The sequence below is a fragment of the Sphaeramia orbicularis genome, chromosome 22, assembly GCF_902148855.1.
Source record: "Sphaeramia orbicularis chromosome 22, fSphaOr1.1, whole genome shotgun sequence".
In the NCBI taxonomy this organism is placed as follows: domain Eukaryota; kingdom Metazoa; phylum Chordata; class Actinopteri; order Kurtiformes; family Apogonidae; genus Sphaeramia; species Sphaeramia orbicularis.
Window position 1 is genome coordinate 47370317 of NC_043978.1, and position 17049 is coordinate 47387365.

Sequence of the window (17049 nt, forward strand, 5' to 3'; positions counted from 1 at the left end):
TACAATGAACATTTAGTTGTTTTTTCTCAGCAGGTCACTACGTCAATTGTTTTTGAAACCAACATATATGATGATGTCCATAATCATACCTAACACTATGATCCATACCTTTTCAGAAACTTTTGCCCATATGAGTTATCAGGAAAGCAAACTCAAAGAGTGTGTGATTTGCTGAATGCACTCGTCACACCAAAGAGATTTCAAAAATAGTTGGAGTGTCCATAAAGACTGTTTATAATGTAAAGAAGAGAATGACTATGAGCAAAACTATTACAGAAGTCTGGAAGAGTACTATAAAAGAATGTGGAGCAATTTGTCACCCGAATATTTGAGGAACACTTGCGCAAGTTTCAGGAAGCGTGTGAAGGCAGTTATTGAGAAAGAAGGAAGACACATAGAATAAAAACATTTTCTATTATGTACATTTTCTTGTGGCAAATAAATTCTCATGACTTTCAATAAACTAATTGGTCATACACTGTCTTTCAATCCCTGCCTCAAAATATTGTAAATTTTGCTTCCCCCCCTGTATGTACCTATTTGGTATCTGACAGCAGCTTGAAATTAAGGCCATGTATTCACGTAGCTAGGTGTTTATATGCCAGGCGTGGCCAACCCTGGTCCTGGAGAACCACTATCCTGCATGTTTTAGATGTTTCCCTCTTCCATAGCACCTGACAGTCATTATCAGGCTTCTGCAAAAGTTGATGATTGGGTTTTCATTTGAATCAGGTGTGTTGGAAGAGGGATACATCTAAAACAGGGGTGTCCAAACTGCGGCCCACAGTCCATTTTTAATTGGCCTGCAAGAATTTTATAAATAGAATATGGCCCGCACTTGAACTTTTGTCCACTGATCATTTAACCACCCTGAACAAGAGCCCACAAGGGAAAGACCAGCTTGTACCACAATTTTATGTGCAAATTAAAGCATTTTGTGTGAAGCTCTGTCTCTTTAAGACACAACTACGCAACTTCAATATTATGCACTTCCCCACGCTGTCCGAGATCAGAACTGCTTTTCCACAGGCCAACCTTTCTGCTAAAAAAGGGAAATATTTGTCTGTGATCACATGTCTCGAAACAGAATTCAGACAGCGCTTCCAGGATTTTTCAGTCATTGAGAAAGAATCAAGCTATTCACGAGTCCTTTCTTGGTGGATGCTGAAGAAGTGGAAGAGAATCTGCAGTTAGAACTCATCGAAATCCAGTGTGATGATGCTCCAAAGAATCAACATCAGCAGCTTTCCCTGCCTGAGTTCTACCGGAGCTTGGAAAAGGAAAAGTTTCCTCTGATGAGACACCACGCAAAAAGAATGAACAGTCTGCTCGGCTCAACATACATATTGAGCAAACATTTTCTGTTTATGCTGAACAAAAGTAGAATGAGAACCAAACTGACCGCCATCTCCAGGATATCCTTCGCATCTCAACCACCAAGTTTACTCCTGACCTATCAGCCACCCTTGGGTCCAAAGCGCAGCATCACTGCTCCCACTGAGTGCAATGCCATCCCCACTTTAGGTGAGTTAAAAATATATTCCACAGTATCCGTGTGTTAGTAAGCATACATGCACATAACTAGTATGCAGGTACACATGCGACAAATATCAATAATGCGCATCAGTTCTGTCACTCCTCCACTTTTGCTCACCACTTTCTTATATGCGTTTTTCTCGTGCACACACTGTGCAAAATCACGCTGATCTCAACTGATGCAGAGTCGATGGCTGCTTGATCAACTGACATTTGTTGAGATTTTTGGCACGAGTGGCGTCGGATCAGCAGGATGGTCCGATTTAAATACCCAGTGCAGCTGATACTTACCAGAATAATTTACTAAATATATGCACTCCTGTTATTAAGTCCAATTCAGTCTTTTAATGTTGAAAACAGTTTCTAACGAATGTTAATAGGTGTGTTAATAAGCCTAATAACTTACATAACAAGCTTGAAATGTACCTGTCCCATTTTCCCCTTTATTGTTCTTTCTCTGTACTGGGGGGGGGGGGTGTCACCATCCTGACTAAGAAGAAATCTGAAGCTGCTGTTCTGAGAATGAGCTGCCATCCCTTTTCTGTATAATCAAAAGATCCATTTATGGGAAGCTGTGATGAAGGCATTTTTTCTGTAATTATATTCAACAATATAGCATATTTGACCAACTTTTGATTGATTTTTCTAATGTTAATACATTAAAGGCGAGGCTACATACCTCACCTCTTGTAAGTGGCCCAGCCCTTCCTATATTTTTCTGTATGTGGCCCTCAGTGGAAAAAAGTTTGGACACCCCTGATCTAAAACATGCAGGATAGTGGCTCTCCAGGACCAGGGTTGGCCACCCCTGTTATAGGCAGAGATGGGTATATCCCAGCTCCACGGAGTAAAAGTCCTGCCATGTATTTGTTCCAACCACTCACTAAACCAGCTCATTTCGATAAACACAACTCCTCATCCAGGTGGATGGGATAAGTAGTGGAATCACCTGTGTTAAGTGAACAGGTAGAACCCAAACATGGCGGACTTTTACTCTGTGGAGAAGGGATTACCCATCTCTGTTTATAGAAACTATATTTTCCCAAGTCCATTTTAAAGAATAACACTGTACACATTAGATTGTTTTCAGAAATGTTTTCATCTACATGAATACCTACATAAATACCATCCGTTCAGATAAAACAAATTTTTTAGATTACTTTTACAGAAAAATCTGCAAGTAACATGGTAAAAAGGACATGAAAATTCCACACTAATAATTTTTGAATATCTTCTTATTCTCTCACAGGTACATTTTGGGAATCAAACTAATTATGCAAGGCAGAGTATTTCACAAAAATGACCACTGTTGCAAGATCACTCGCGAAATGTATGTGTTTAAATGGGCAGGTTCCGCATGTAACACCAGTGGACACGTTTTGTTACACATGAAACCTGGAATGAGACTGAGATTCATGAAAAACCTGCATGTCTGGATTAGAAAAACCACTAGGATCGTCAAATTTCACACAGTGTCTTTATTTATAGTGGTATATAAGACAATTTCAAGCAATGTTTTCAAGATAAAATGCACTGAAACCTAGGTAGCTTTTCCTGTCCCAAATTTGGTCCTCAACATTTTATTAGAAATGCATTAATTTTGGGATGGCTCAGAGCAAGAGTATAATTTTTTTTTTGCATTTATCTGAGGTCATTCGGTACATCCTTGGGGGAAATATATTTAAATTTGTCTTTTATTATTGGGTCTAAAAAGCTGACAAAGTGCCAGGTACCAAAATAAACCCAGTTTCATTGAAGCACCCATAAAACAAATAGGCTAAAAACAGGTGCTGTGGTCCTGAAGGTGTATCTCTCACTGACATTTTAAACGATGAGAGCGGTATGAATGAGGTGAGTTTTAAGGATCGTTGAAAAAATTCCATTCATAAATGGTAGAAAACTGGAAGGAGGATCGACCAAGAGTGGTACGGGCTTTAGGAATTTTGTAACCAGCTCTTGTTTCAATCAGTTATTTAACCACAAAGTAGGAGCATAACCCACACAACTGCGATTAACTGTGCTGCAAGAAAATAAATATGTTCTGCAACTTCCTCTGTGTCTGTCAGTCGCAGAATTCTCTGTTGTCTGATTCACCCTCGCAAAAGCCGTATTACACGTAGGAAAGACAAGTATTTGTGTGAAGTCTTATTTCACATTGTACCACATATTTCTATTTTTGTCTTGTTTGTACCAGTTTCACGTCCGCAAAAACAGCGCAATCTGTTTTGGGGATCTGGCCAAAAGTATCTTCAGTTGCGTAACTGCCCACACTAGATGCTGGCTGCAAAAATGTGTGAATACAAAGGCAGTAGATTTTTTTGTGGACCCTCTGATGCATGTACCAGTGATCCTTTAGTGAATTATTATTCCTGCAATAGAGTTTTAGGGCTAATGGAAGACTTGAGGCAACATCTGCTGAGTTGGACTTCCAGAGGTCTGTTGTTTGACATCATTATACACAACGATCAGTAATAAGATTCTGACCACTGACAGGAGAAGTGGTAATAATATTAATTAGGTCATTCTAATGTTATCTTTCAGTGGGTTGGATACATTAGAAAGCGAGTCAACATTTAGTCGAACCTGATGTATTGGAAGCAGTAAGGCAAGGCAAGGCAAGTTTATCTGTATAGCACATATCAGCAACAAGGCAATTCAAGGTGCTATACCCAGGACACTGAAATACAACAACAGGGAAAAAGAAACACATTTAAAACATTATAAAAGAAACACGTAAAAGGTGATTAAAAACAGCAAGTAAGAAAACAGCACATAAAACCCAAAAATATAAACACACACACATATTAAAGTAAGAGTTGCAGTGCAGAGTTTCGAAAGAGACTATAAATTTAAAAAGTCAAAAGCCTTGTAGTCAAAGGAACATGTAAGTCTGTAACCTTGACTTAAAAGAACTCCGACTCTCAGCAGACCTGATATTTTCTGGTAGTTTGTTCCAGATATATGGAGCATAGAAACTGAACTGAACTGAAAAAAAAAGGCAGTAAAATAAGCAACATAAAGAACTGAGTGACTTAAACCAGGTCTATATTGTAACAGTGATGACTGGGTCAGAGTATCTCCACAGTTGCAGGTCTGTTGGGTGTTCCTGTTCTGCAGTGGTTAGAACTGACCAAAAATGGACTAAGGAAGAACATCCCAATCTCAGGACTATTGATCGTCTGTGGGAGCTGAAATTAGAAGATCTGGTTAACCTCCAGGGCTTAATTCATCTACAAGGCACACAACAACCTCTTCCACCCTGCATACAGGAGCTGTTCTCAGTCAGAAAGTCCCAGTCCTACCTTAGTGGGACCAGTATGTTCAAGAAATTAAATGCCGCATTTTCACTGCGTGGTACCGGCTTGACTCGGCTCAGCCTTTTTGCGTTTCCATTATGAAAAAGGACCTGGAATCTGGTACCTAGTACTAGTTTTTTGGTATCACCTCCGCTGAGGTTCCAAGCGATACTAAACTGTGACGTATAACACTGCAGACCACTGATTGGTCAGACAGTTTTCTCTGTGACCCGCTGTTTTACAAAAAGCAGATGCGGAAGTGGACAGTAAATATAGTGGTACATAATCCAATCACCAGCCCAAAACCACCACCATGGTCGGTCGAGGAGATTCAGTCTTTGGTGGCCGACGTAAAAATTCAGCCGAGACAACATTCAACGAGTGAGTTTTCAGCAACTCTCCGAACAGATGACATGGAAATAACGCACCGCATCGCTATGACGTCCAGGTACTGTAAAGTCAGTGGTATCCTGTCATGGAAACGGTCTCCAGGAATACCGAGTTGAGCCGAGCCGAGCTGGTTCCACGTAGTGGAAACACAGCAAAAGGCAAGGACCAAAACAAAAGGCAAATGCATATCTGTTACTTGCGTAAAATTATGAAATAACCGTGACAAAGAATTAAAAACATGCACATCAGTCACCACATTTAACCCTTCATGCATAGCGTTCACTACAGTGGACATCTATTCTCCAGCTGTTCTCTTACATTCATGGGTTTTGTTGTTTTAGTTCCATATCAGCCAACACAGTGGACACTTATGCATCATCTCATACACTACAAGTCATACAAATACAGTAACTTTGACTTCGTAACTAAGATAAACCAGATCTGCACAAACATGTTTGAGTGTAAATCAATTGCTTGTTATTATTAGACTGTAATTGACAGTTTTCTTGAACAAAAAGTTTTTTTTTTTGCAAATTATCTCCATGAAGTGAGTAGTAACTAGCATTATAGTACGCTAATTGTAAGAAACATCAGATTAGCTGCATTAAAAAAAAAATAAATTCCGTAGTTTTCACACTGTATATCACTTACACTTTCATGTTTCTTTGCTTCAAAAATTAAACGCGTGGGGTCCAGCTGAGTGGAGATTTTTGTAACTGAATTAAAAATAGCGTCATTAAATCACATAGTTTTTCATGCTTAAAGACGAATAAAAACACTGGTGAAAAAATCTTGACAAGGTTCTCATAATTCATGCATCAAAGGGTTACAAGGATGTTTAAAACTCACATATTCAATAAATATAACATTTTAGGATAAAATAAGGTAATTATCAATATGAATCTAAGAGTTTGCTAAGATTACATTTTTTGTTTTATTTATATTACTGTATAAAACTGTGCCATCTTGTTATCTTGTATTGTTTCTGCAACTTTCCTTCTTGTAAATAGGGGAGGCATAAATAAACTATTGCTTCAGTCTATGCCTTTTCGCCATGTTTGGTATGGAGATCCGAACTATATGTATATAATCATGTTTTATTAATGGATGAATAAATTACTACTTCTACTACTAGGTGATGAACACATAATCCATGGAGGCCCACTGTACTTCCAGGACTTCAGGGATCTGCTGCTAATGTCTTGGTCCAGATACCACAGAGCTGGTTTTGTGGAAAAAGAGGAACCTGCACAATATAAGCCAGGTGGGAATAATGTCCTAATCCCATAGATGCTCGACTGGTTGAGATCCGGCTGTTGTTCTTTAGAGTTTTGGTCGGAACTAGGGCTGTCGAAATTAATTAATTATTTATTTCGAACATGCAAATAAACAAAATTAAACAAAACAAAGCAAATTAAGACAAAAACAAATAATATTTAAATGAACAGAATCTATCTTCAAGCACATACAAGTCTGAATTTTGCATGGTCGAAAAGGAGTAGGAAGAAGTATAAACTTATTTAATCTTACCCCTCAGTGTTCTTACACCTTTCATAACTTAATACAATATCAAACAATACAATTTCTTAATTTTAGCATCGAACCACAACAAATACTTTATGCGGTAATTGAATTTCACAACAAAATGTTCATGGCAGTACAGTCATACAAACAGACTCATCAATTCAACCATTTTCTTCAATAATTACAGCATATCGACGGGCAAAAAACAAACCTCCTATCTGCAAATGTTTGGATTTTGAGTTTTCACATTAAATGGACTGCACTTTGGGAGGCATAAATACCTAGTATGTATTTTTAACACACAATATAGAAAAAGAGTCTGAGAACAATAACATATGCTTGGATATCCTTAACAAAGACCATACTATAATAAAACTAAACTTTTTTAATTTCCTGAAAAAGTGATTTTCCAGATAAGAGGTTTTGTATTCTGGCCATTGATATTTATCAATACAACATTATCCATAAACAAACAGGCCTCATTGTCATTATTAAATATTGTACCTCTCAAGAATCAATTCTTTATCTTTTTTTTAAAAACTGAATTATGTTAGATATTTGTTTTATCTCCACACACAGTTTGTTCCATAATTTTACTCCACAGATGGTGATACAGAAACTTTTTAACCCTTTCATGTATACTGGTCACTACAGTGGACAGCTACTCTACAGCTGTTCTCTTGTATATTCATGGGTTTTGTTGTTCTTTTTGTTTTTTTTTTTTGTTTTTGCACATATCTTTATTAAAGTTTTAAGACACTACATATCTTTTCTGACATGAATTGGTAACATTATGTAGATCTCTGAGCATAAACCCCCAGAATCACAAGCCCTCCCCATAGTTTTCACACAATTTATCACTAAATACATGTTTCTGCGCGTCAAAAATTAAACATGTGGTGTCCAGCTGAGTGGACATTTTTGCAACTTCATGAAAAATAGGTTCATAAGATTTTTTTTTTTTTTTTTTTTATGTATTTTTTAAAAATTTTTAAATTATTTTTTATTTATTTATTTATTTATTTTTTTTTTTTTAATTTTCAGAAGAAATTTTTCAATCGCATTGTTTTTTTCATGCCTAAAGAGGAATAAAAACACTCAGGAAAAAAATTTGATTAAGGTTCTCATAATTCGTACATGAAAGGGTTAACGTAGTGTGTACTTTTGAATCTTTAAATTAAATTTTCCCCGTAAATCATAGCCTCTGTCTCTTTCACAAAACAAAACATAATGTGTTAACTTAATGTGTTAACGCAGATTAATCCATCATGATTCTGATTAAAAAATTTAACGCAATTAACCCATCTGCAGCAGAATGACTGAACGTCTCTGCCAATGTATTCGGGGTGGTTTGTCTAAGTAGAGTTAGCGTCGTGCATGAACAAATGGACAGTTGATCTGGTAGTGACAGGCAGCAGAACCAACCCATAAATATGGAAGACACTAAACAGCACGGTGGCCCTCTGGATGGAAATGCAAGGACAAAAAAACACCAAGACGGAACAGTTGTTTCAAGTTGTTTTGTTGAAACTGTTGAAGGCCTTTAACCCTTTGGGGTCCACGGTCACGGCCCTGTCACTGAATCACATGACATTTTCAACACGTCATAGCGTCGGAAGTTGGTCACGTAGACCACTGGGGACAATTGCATTCGAAAGTGAGTCCTAACCTGGACTTGAAACACTCTCCCACTTTTTATTTGATGTTAATAAAGCAAATACAACTGGAGATATGATGTTTTGAAACTGGAGCAAACAAACGTGAATAAAATATCAAAATGAGGTGGTGGTGGTGTTATATTTCTGACCATATCTTCGTAACTTTTTGTCCTTTTTCAAAATGGAAAAAACTGTCTGACTCTGCAGATTCTCATCCACAGACTGCATTAGCATTACAGGTAGGGGTGAGAACGACCCCCACCTGAACCGGATAGGGAACCTGGGATGACTAGGGTGAGAAAACCGGTGTCAAATATTTGAGTATTTTAATTTATTACAATTTTAATTTTATACACCTAATATTTGGAACCAATATTCACTTTTAACCCATAAGGACCCAGTGTGACTTTCGTGGCATTTACCAAATGAATTTTTCTGTATATTTAACCTTTCCTAAGTGATTTATCACCATTTATTATAATATTATCCTCTGTATTTTGCATTTTTTTCTGGTGGAAATCATGTAGATGTTCATAAAAGCGCAGAGTAAAGTTAAAGGTTATTATATCAAAACAGAAAAACGAAGAAATAGTGACTTTTTCAGTAAAATTCTCATTTAGTGAACATAAACCCAGTGTGTCCATCCATTGTCATTGATCCAACTCCATGGATTTTACCGGTGAATCAATGTTGTAGAAGATGACGATGTTAGATGACGGTGTTTCCACGGTAACTACAGAGCCTCTGAATGTCCAAATGGGTCAAATCTGATGACCATGAAGATGACAACAGCGATTATTCACATGTATTGATATGATCAGTGGTTTAGATCAATAGACGCTTTTAGTCAACAGTGGATGTTTGGGTCTTTATGGGTTAAAGTCGTTGAAAAGGTTCATTAAGCATCTTTGTGTTATTTATGCAATAAATTATACATTTTTCAAATTGGATTTTATATTTTTGGTTGTTTTTTGTCCTTTTGTGTTGATATAGTAGGTTAAAGTGGAAGAAAAGATAGGCAGATGAGATAGATGAAGTTGTGCTGAAAAAACAAACAAACAAACAAACATGGGTTTAGGAAACATTTCTTTATACAGTATATAAAGGCAAAATCAAAAACAGCCAAAATAGGCTCAGACCCCTAAGGGTTTAAACACGTTAAGTGCATATATATTCTCTTCTTCTTGAGTCTGTTTACTCATGCAAAATGAAACGCATAATTAATCAAAATTATTCCACAGTAACCCTGTGATTAATCTGATAAAAAAAATGTTAATCGTTTGACTGCACTAGTAGGAACTAAACACTGTACTTTGGGAATAAACAATTAGATCTGAAGATGCTCTAACCATTACAATGTCTTCCTTGTCAAAGTTGCTCAGATCCGTACTCTTGCCCATTTTACTGTTTCTAACACGTCAACTTCAAAGTCTAAATGTTCACTTTCTGCCTTTTACATCCACCCACTGACAGGTCCCATTGTAATGAGATAATCAAAATTAACACCACTTTGCCTGTCAGTGTCAGAATATATGGCTGATCGGTGTATTTTCCTTTTTTTGTGTTTATATTGTGAGTATGTTGACAGAACACAGCATAAAATGACTTATTTTCTGGACAACCTTGCAAAGTTGTGCGAAATGGATGTAATGACACAACAATAACAGCTTTTGAAACTGTATTGAATAAACTGTTGTGTGTTAGAAAGTAAATGGTAAAGTCAAGGAATGAAAGAGAATGTTTGGAATCACTAAGCGAGACAGTGAGGATTATCTGAAAGAATAGTGAATACTGAAAAAGAGACAGTACAGCAGTTACAGGCTGTATCAGAGCTCCGTCCCAGACCTTTTATTAAATAAGTATGGCCTGATCTGTTTATGTGTGGGCAGGTATTGTGAACTTTTCATGTCATTAATTCATCGCCCTTTTTGCTTCACCCACTCTAGACTTTTCTGCACATATACAATATGCCAAAAGTACTCACTCACCTGCCTTGACTCACATATGAATTTCAGTGCCGTCCCATTCCTAGTCTATGGGTTCAATCTGACGTCGGTCCACCCTTTGCAGCTCTAACAGCTTCAACTCTTCTGGGAAGGCTGTCCACAAGGTTTAGGAGTATGTTCATGGGAATATTTGACCATTCTTCCAGAAGGTCATTTGTGAGGTCACACACTGATGTTGGACAGAATGCCTGTCTCTCAGTCTGCGCTCTAATTCATCCCAAAGGTGTTCTATGGGGTTGAGGTCAGGACTCTGTGCAGGCCAGTCCAGTTCATCCACACCAGACTCTGTCATCCATGTCTTTATGGACCTTGCTTTGTGCACTGGTGCACAGTCATGTTGGAAGAGGAAGGGGCCAGCTCCAAACTGTTCCCACAAAGTTGGGAGCATGGAATTGTCCCAAATGTCTTGGTCTGCTGAAGCATTCCCAGTTCCTTTCACTGGAACTAAGGGGCCAAGCCCAGCTCCTGAAAAACAACCCCACACCATAATCCCCCCTCCACCAAACTTTACACTTGGCACAATGCGGTCCCACAAGTATCGTTCTCCTGGTGACCTCCAAACCCAGACCCGTCCATCAGATTGCCAGATGGAGAAGCGCGATTGGTCACCCCAGAGAACGCACCTCCACTGCTCTAGAGTCCAATGGCGGCGTGCTTTACACCACTGCATCCGGCGCTTTGCATTGCACTTGGTGATGTATGGCTTGGATGCAGCTGCTCGGCCACGGAAACCCATTCCATGAAGTTCTCTGCGCACTGTTCTGGAGCTAATCTGAAGGCCACATTAAGTTTGAAGGTCTGTAGCGATTGACTCAGCAGAAAGTTGGCGACCTCGTCGCACTATGCACCTCAGCATCCGCTGACCCCGCTCAGTTTACGTGGCCTACCACTGCGTGGCTGAGTTGCTGTCGTTCCCAAACACTTCCACTTTCTTATAATACAGCTGACAGTTGACTGTGGAATATTTAGGAGCCAGGAAATTTCACCACTGGATTTGTTGCACAGGTGGCATCCTAGCACAGGTCCATGCTGGAATTCACTGAGCTCCTGAGAGCGACCCATTCTGTCACAAATGTTTGTAAAAGCAGTCTGCATGCCTAGGTGCTGGATTTTCTACACCTGTGGCCATGGAAGTGATTGGAACACCTGATTCTAATTATTTGGATGGGTGAGCCAATACTTTGGCAATATAGTGTATGAACAATTCGGTGTCCAACATGTCAATAGCCTATATACACTTTTTTTTTTTGTCCAAAAACATTCCATTCCATTCTCCCCCTAACAAGCCATTTAACCATCACAATCACTTCGAAGCTGTTTAATTAAGGTAAAAATCTTGCATAGTTCCCCTTTAAGTTAGTTATGGCCAAAAAACATGTCACTTCAACTTGCTTTGCTGTAAAACACATAACAAAGTGAAGTGCATTTCATTTCTCTGATGTTCACATTCCTATTCCATATTTCTGTCAATATGAGCAGTATTTTCATTAAGATATGCAAATCCTGATAGAACTAAATGATGAATTGAGCTGATGTTTTTAAACTGCAGATGAAAATAAAAGTCACTTCATATTTATCTTCACCTTCTTGTCATGTCGAGACATCTTCCTTTCAAATGATCTCTCTCATTTGCTGTTTTCTATCTTCTACAAACCTCAGAAGTGGAGCCTTTGCCATCTATACTGGTCCCAGAGCTCATTCATTTTGCATGTGTTCACCTCGACCTGTGTCTGTGTTTAGTTTCATAACAGTCTTATTCTTAAACATATTTATTTGCAGACACTTAGAATCGTGACCCTTCAGACCGACATGAAGGCCAGAATTTATGAGGTCTGGAACACGCTCAGATCACTTGCTGGATACAGACAAAGGCCAGGTCGTAACACTGATGTATTAATACAAGTGAGTGGGACTTTAAGGTTAAGGTTAGCGAAGTTGGTTTGTTGTTTATTTATCAGAGCTGTTGGGAGAATATTTATTAGTAATGTGACAGTTACATTTATCTGAACGATCCTTAATCAAACTAAAGTGCAACAAAGTTTAGGAAACATATACAGACATACAGTAAATGAGCACCTGAGACATGAAGGATTAGACACAAGACTAAAGAAAAACACATACATGAACTCTATTGTAAATATGTTATTTTTATATATATATATATATATATATATATATATATATTATATATATATGTAATATATATATATATATATATATATATATATATAATATATTATAATATATATATATATATATATATATATATATATCAGTGGCGATTTCTCATAGACTGCAAGGGAAGCCCGGCCTAAAATTATGAAAATTAAATGGTTAAATATGTACGGTTGTGTTGACATTTCATTGACTACAAATGTGTTAGAACACGTTCATCTCCAAGATGAGTTTGTTCAGAATCAGCTTTATCACAAATCAACGGACACGATGTTGTTCACTTCTCCTCCATTCCCGTGTCTCTGTTTTCTCCTCCATCTCTGCTCAGTGCATTTGTCCGTAGACTGCGGGCGTCTCTGGGCTTCAATGGGACTGAGTAGAACAATTTTTTTCATTGCGTCAAAACTGGACGGTAATTGGATAAATGCCACGATGTTGTCCCGCCCCGGACGCCGGGCGTCTCTGGGGTGAATGGAGCTGTGGGCGGCTCGGCCTGGCTGGACGCCAGAATCCCACGTGCTGATTGGAGGATCAGTCGAAAGGCTGAATCCCGTTTGATTGACAGCTGTTTTCAGATCACCTCCTTCACTGACACAGTTCAGTTTAATACCGTCGCACATTCTGCTGTGAAAGAGAGAGAGAGAAACCACTACGAAATTACTTGTTCATTTCTTGCACTGTAAATAAAACCCACTCATTGGACTTCCTTGTTTCAATTTAACATAATTTCAGCGTTTTCTTGTTTCAGTTCCATAATTTAATCATTTCTTGTTCGAGTTTAATATCGTTTTGTAGATAGTTAAATCAGTCATACTGTCGGCTAGATCGGAGTGAAAGGAGCATCTGTAGTTTATAAAGGCTGAAGTCTGACACCCACAACACAATGGGCCAAGGCCATCTGAGCAGCCCAGCTCTGATGGACATTCAGAGGACACTGGTCCAGTCCCTGGAAAAGACGCCTACTTGGTACGATAAGGTCACTGAGCATTCTTTTAAAAAGGAACGGAGGGCCGAATTTATGTTTAAATAGCTTGATGATTTTTATTTTTTTATTTTTATTTTTTTTAATGTAAACCGACAATGAGCTTCCACTGTATGAAAGACGAGCAGCCGCCACTGATATATATATATATATATATATATAATATATATATATATATATATATATATATATATATATAATATATATACATACAGGGTGGGGAAGCAAAATTACAATGAACATTTAGTTGTTTTTTCTCAGCAGGCACTACGTCAATTGTTTTGAAACCAAACATATATTGATGTCATAATCATACCTAACACTATTATCCATACCTTTTCAGAAACTTTTGCCCATATGAGTAATCAGGAAAGCAAACGTTAAAGAGTGTGTGATTGGCTGAATGCACTCGTCCACCAAAGGAGATTTCAAAAATAGTTGGAGTGTCCATAAAGACTGTTTATAATGGAAAGAAGAATGACTATGAGCAGAACTATTAGGAGAAAGTCTGGAAGATACTATTAAAGAAGAATGGGAGAAGTTGTCACCTGAATATTTGAGGAACACTTGCGCAAGTTTCAGGAAGCGTGTGAAGGCAGTTAGAAAGAAGGAGGACACATAGAATAAAAACATTTCTATTATGTCAATTTTCTTGTGGCAAATAAATTCTCATGACTTTCAATAAACTAATTGGTCATACACTGTCTTTCAATCCCTGCCTCAAAATATTGTAATTTTGCTCCCCCACCCTGTACATATAAATATATATATATATATATATATATATATATATATATATATATATATATATATATATATATATATATATAGTCAGTAGAGTTTATTAATTATTGGTATGATCCTTATTGTTTTTCTAGGCCTATTGCTTGTCTTTTGGACAATCTTTATGTATGCACATTTATTCTTGCACTTTATTCTGTTTCTGCCTTGACCATTGAATTTCCTCATAAGTCTAAACTAATCTAATCTAATCTAATCTAATCTAATCTATCTAATCTAATATAATATATATAATATAATATAATATATATATATATAATATATAATATATATAATCCAGTCTAATCCAATCCAATCTAATTTGATGTAATCCAGTGTAATCCAATCTAATCTAATCCAATCCAGTCTAATCTAATCCAGTCTAATCTAATACAGTTTCCCCATTAACCCATGAAGACCAAAACAGCCAATGCTTCAGCATATTTGATTGAAAAAATTAGGCAAAATTTGTTCCTGTGCCAAAGGTGACTGTTTTAATATTCAAACTAAAAACAAAAAAACAACAAACAAAACAACAACAACATATATTTAACTTTAAATATTAAAAATAACAAATCTTTATAAGTACATTTCAGGTGCAAAATATAAACTGAAAAGTGCCGTCTTTTACTGATAAGAAAAATAAATGAAAAGGTCATTCATGAATAATGAACCTTTCATTGACAAAAAATAATTACTGAATTACTCAAATAAACCCATGTTGAATATAAATTAAAAATGTTCTTAAAATGTTACCAAAGCTGAAACAAGATGACAGACAATGATAATTAAAATATAAAATACTGAAATGAAATAAGGTCAGGAGTGTCAGTTTTATTATATGCATGTATTTATTGTGTTTTATATTTCAGCATTAATCTTCATTCTTGATTTTGTATTCAGTACATGATGACTTATTTAATATTTATTTATTTATTTTTATTTTATTGTATTTTATTTTTTAATTAATTTAATTTAATTTAATTTAATTTTATTTTATTTTATTATTTTTTTCCAAGTACCTCTGAGCTTCTTCCAAGTACCCCTGGAGGTTACACGTACCCCCATTTGACAAAGACTGGCTTAACTCACTGCTTTTTCCAAGGAGTTGTACATATGTAGTTGTGGACTGGAGCTGCGTGATGTTTTTAACATGTGTGTTATGCTGCAACCGTAAAACACAGCGCACATGGAAATAATGACCCCCTGGCAGCTGGAGGCGACTGAGCGGTGCAGCCATCCATACATCCTAACATCTTCCTTCAGATGCCTTTTATCTGTGCACCATCTATTTTGAGAAGTATACAGAGCTTTTGGCTGTCACAAAACCATTTCATCACCACAGTGGCTTTCAGTGATGCCTGGGCGTATTTTTTATTTATTTATTATTTATTTCACTTGAGGTGTGAAACCAATTCCCCCGTCCTTTTTTTTTTTTTTTTTTTTTTTTAAAAGCTCCTCCATCTGGTTTATCGGGTTTGCTGCTTCCGAGTGCATGCGAGTCACGGTACATCAGACAGTAAAGATAAGCTGGTTCTTGTATAGGAACATGTGTCACACTGTACATTTCCTTTAAAAAGGGTCAACACAAAACAAGGATTAAGGATACACTGTTTTCCCTTTCACGTGTGAGGAAAATAAAAAAACATGTCTGAAGGCCAGGAGCTGTCAAAAATAATGCAAGTTGAGTTTGGAGCTAAATGTAAATGTTATTATAGTGGAAGGATGGAGACACTGTACAGCCTATAAATCCTGTTTTCCATTGGTTTTACATTTATATGCAGTTGTACACAACACACACACAAAGACACACACGAGCATGAAATTCATACAGTTTAAATCTACAAAATATGATCAGCAACAGTATTTTAGGTTCTTGCACACATTGCCATGTTGCATCTTTGACTTATCTCTTTATTGCACCATATTATGTATTATGTAATGATTTTTCACCACATTTTGTAATAACACACTGCATTTTGAAATATAACTATTGAATGCATTTTGTACTAAATTTTGCTGCATTTTGTCAGTAATATTTAATAAGTGGTTCCAGGCATAACAAGCCCCGCCCCTCACATGTATTGTATCTTATTTTGGCATCAATCCAGCTGATGTCATCTATATATGTGGCAAATTTGAAGTAAATTAGAACAAAATTGATGTTTTTATAGACATTTGAAATTTCTCCCTTCATAACAGTGGTTCCCAACCTTTTTGTCTCATGACCCCATTTTAACATCACAAATTTCTGGCAACCCCAGACATTTAAAACGGAGACAGTTTTTTTTTTTTTTTTTGCTAAAATGAATTTGTTTTTGAATAGTTTGCTATACTATGTTGCAAATAAATGCTAATTTTAGATGACATTGAGTCTATATAATGGATGTTATTATGGATGGAGGCAGAAAAGCCAGGTGTAGATTTCTGCACAAAGTGAGAATTTTATTTTCCTTGGTCGGGATACAGTATGTACAGTCAGTTCAACTTGGATTTACAAGGCTGACAATTAATACTGAACAAACAAGAACTCAACTATGAATTATGAAAGAGCTGCAGCATCTGAAACTGACCACAATGAACATTTGAAAGATAAACAGAACCACAGTGCTGCAGTTTCAGCCTCACAGTTTGTCATGTCTTTCATGGATTGGGATTTTCTCTCAACTCACCATATATTTTTTATTAGTAAGTTTTTTCAT

At 36.8% G+C, this 17049-nt stretch overlaps 1 long non-coding RNA gene across 1 annotated transcript in view; it reads right to left on the minus strand.

The window, feature by feature from the left end:
* Positions 1-14143, minus strand: part of LOC115413299 (uncharacterized) — a 30214-nt gene extending 16071 nt beyond the window's left edge. The window contains exons 1-2 of the long non-coding RNA XR_003934447.1: positions 14133-14143; positions 7615-7620 (exon numbers count right to left, since the gene is read on the minus strand). This is a non-coding gene — a long non-coding RNA (uncharacterized LOC115413299). The remainder of the gene's footprint in view (positions 1-7614; positions 7621-14132) is intronic.
* Between the last annotated feature and the right edge of the window lie 2906 nt (positions 14144-17049).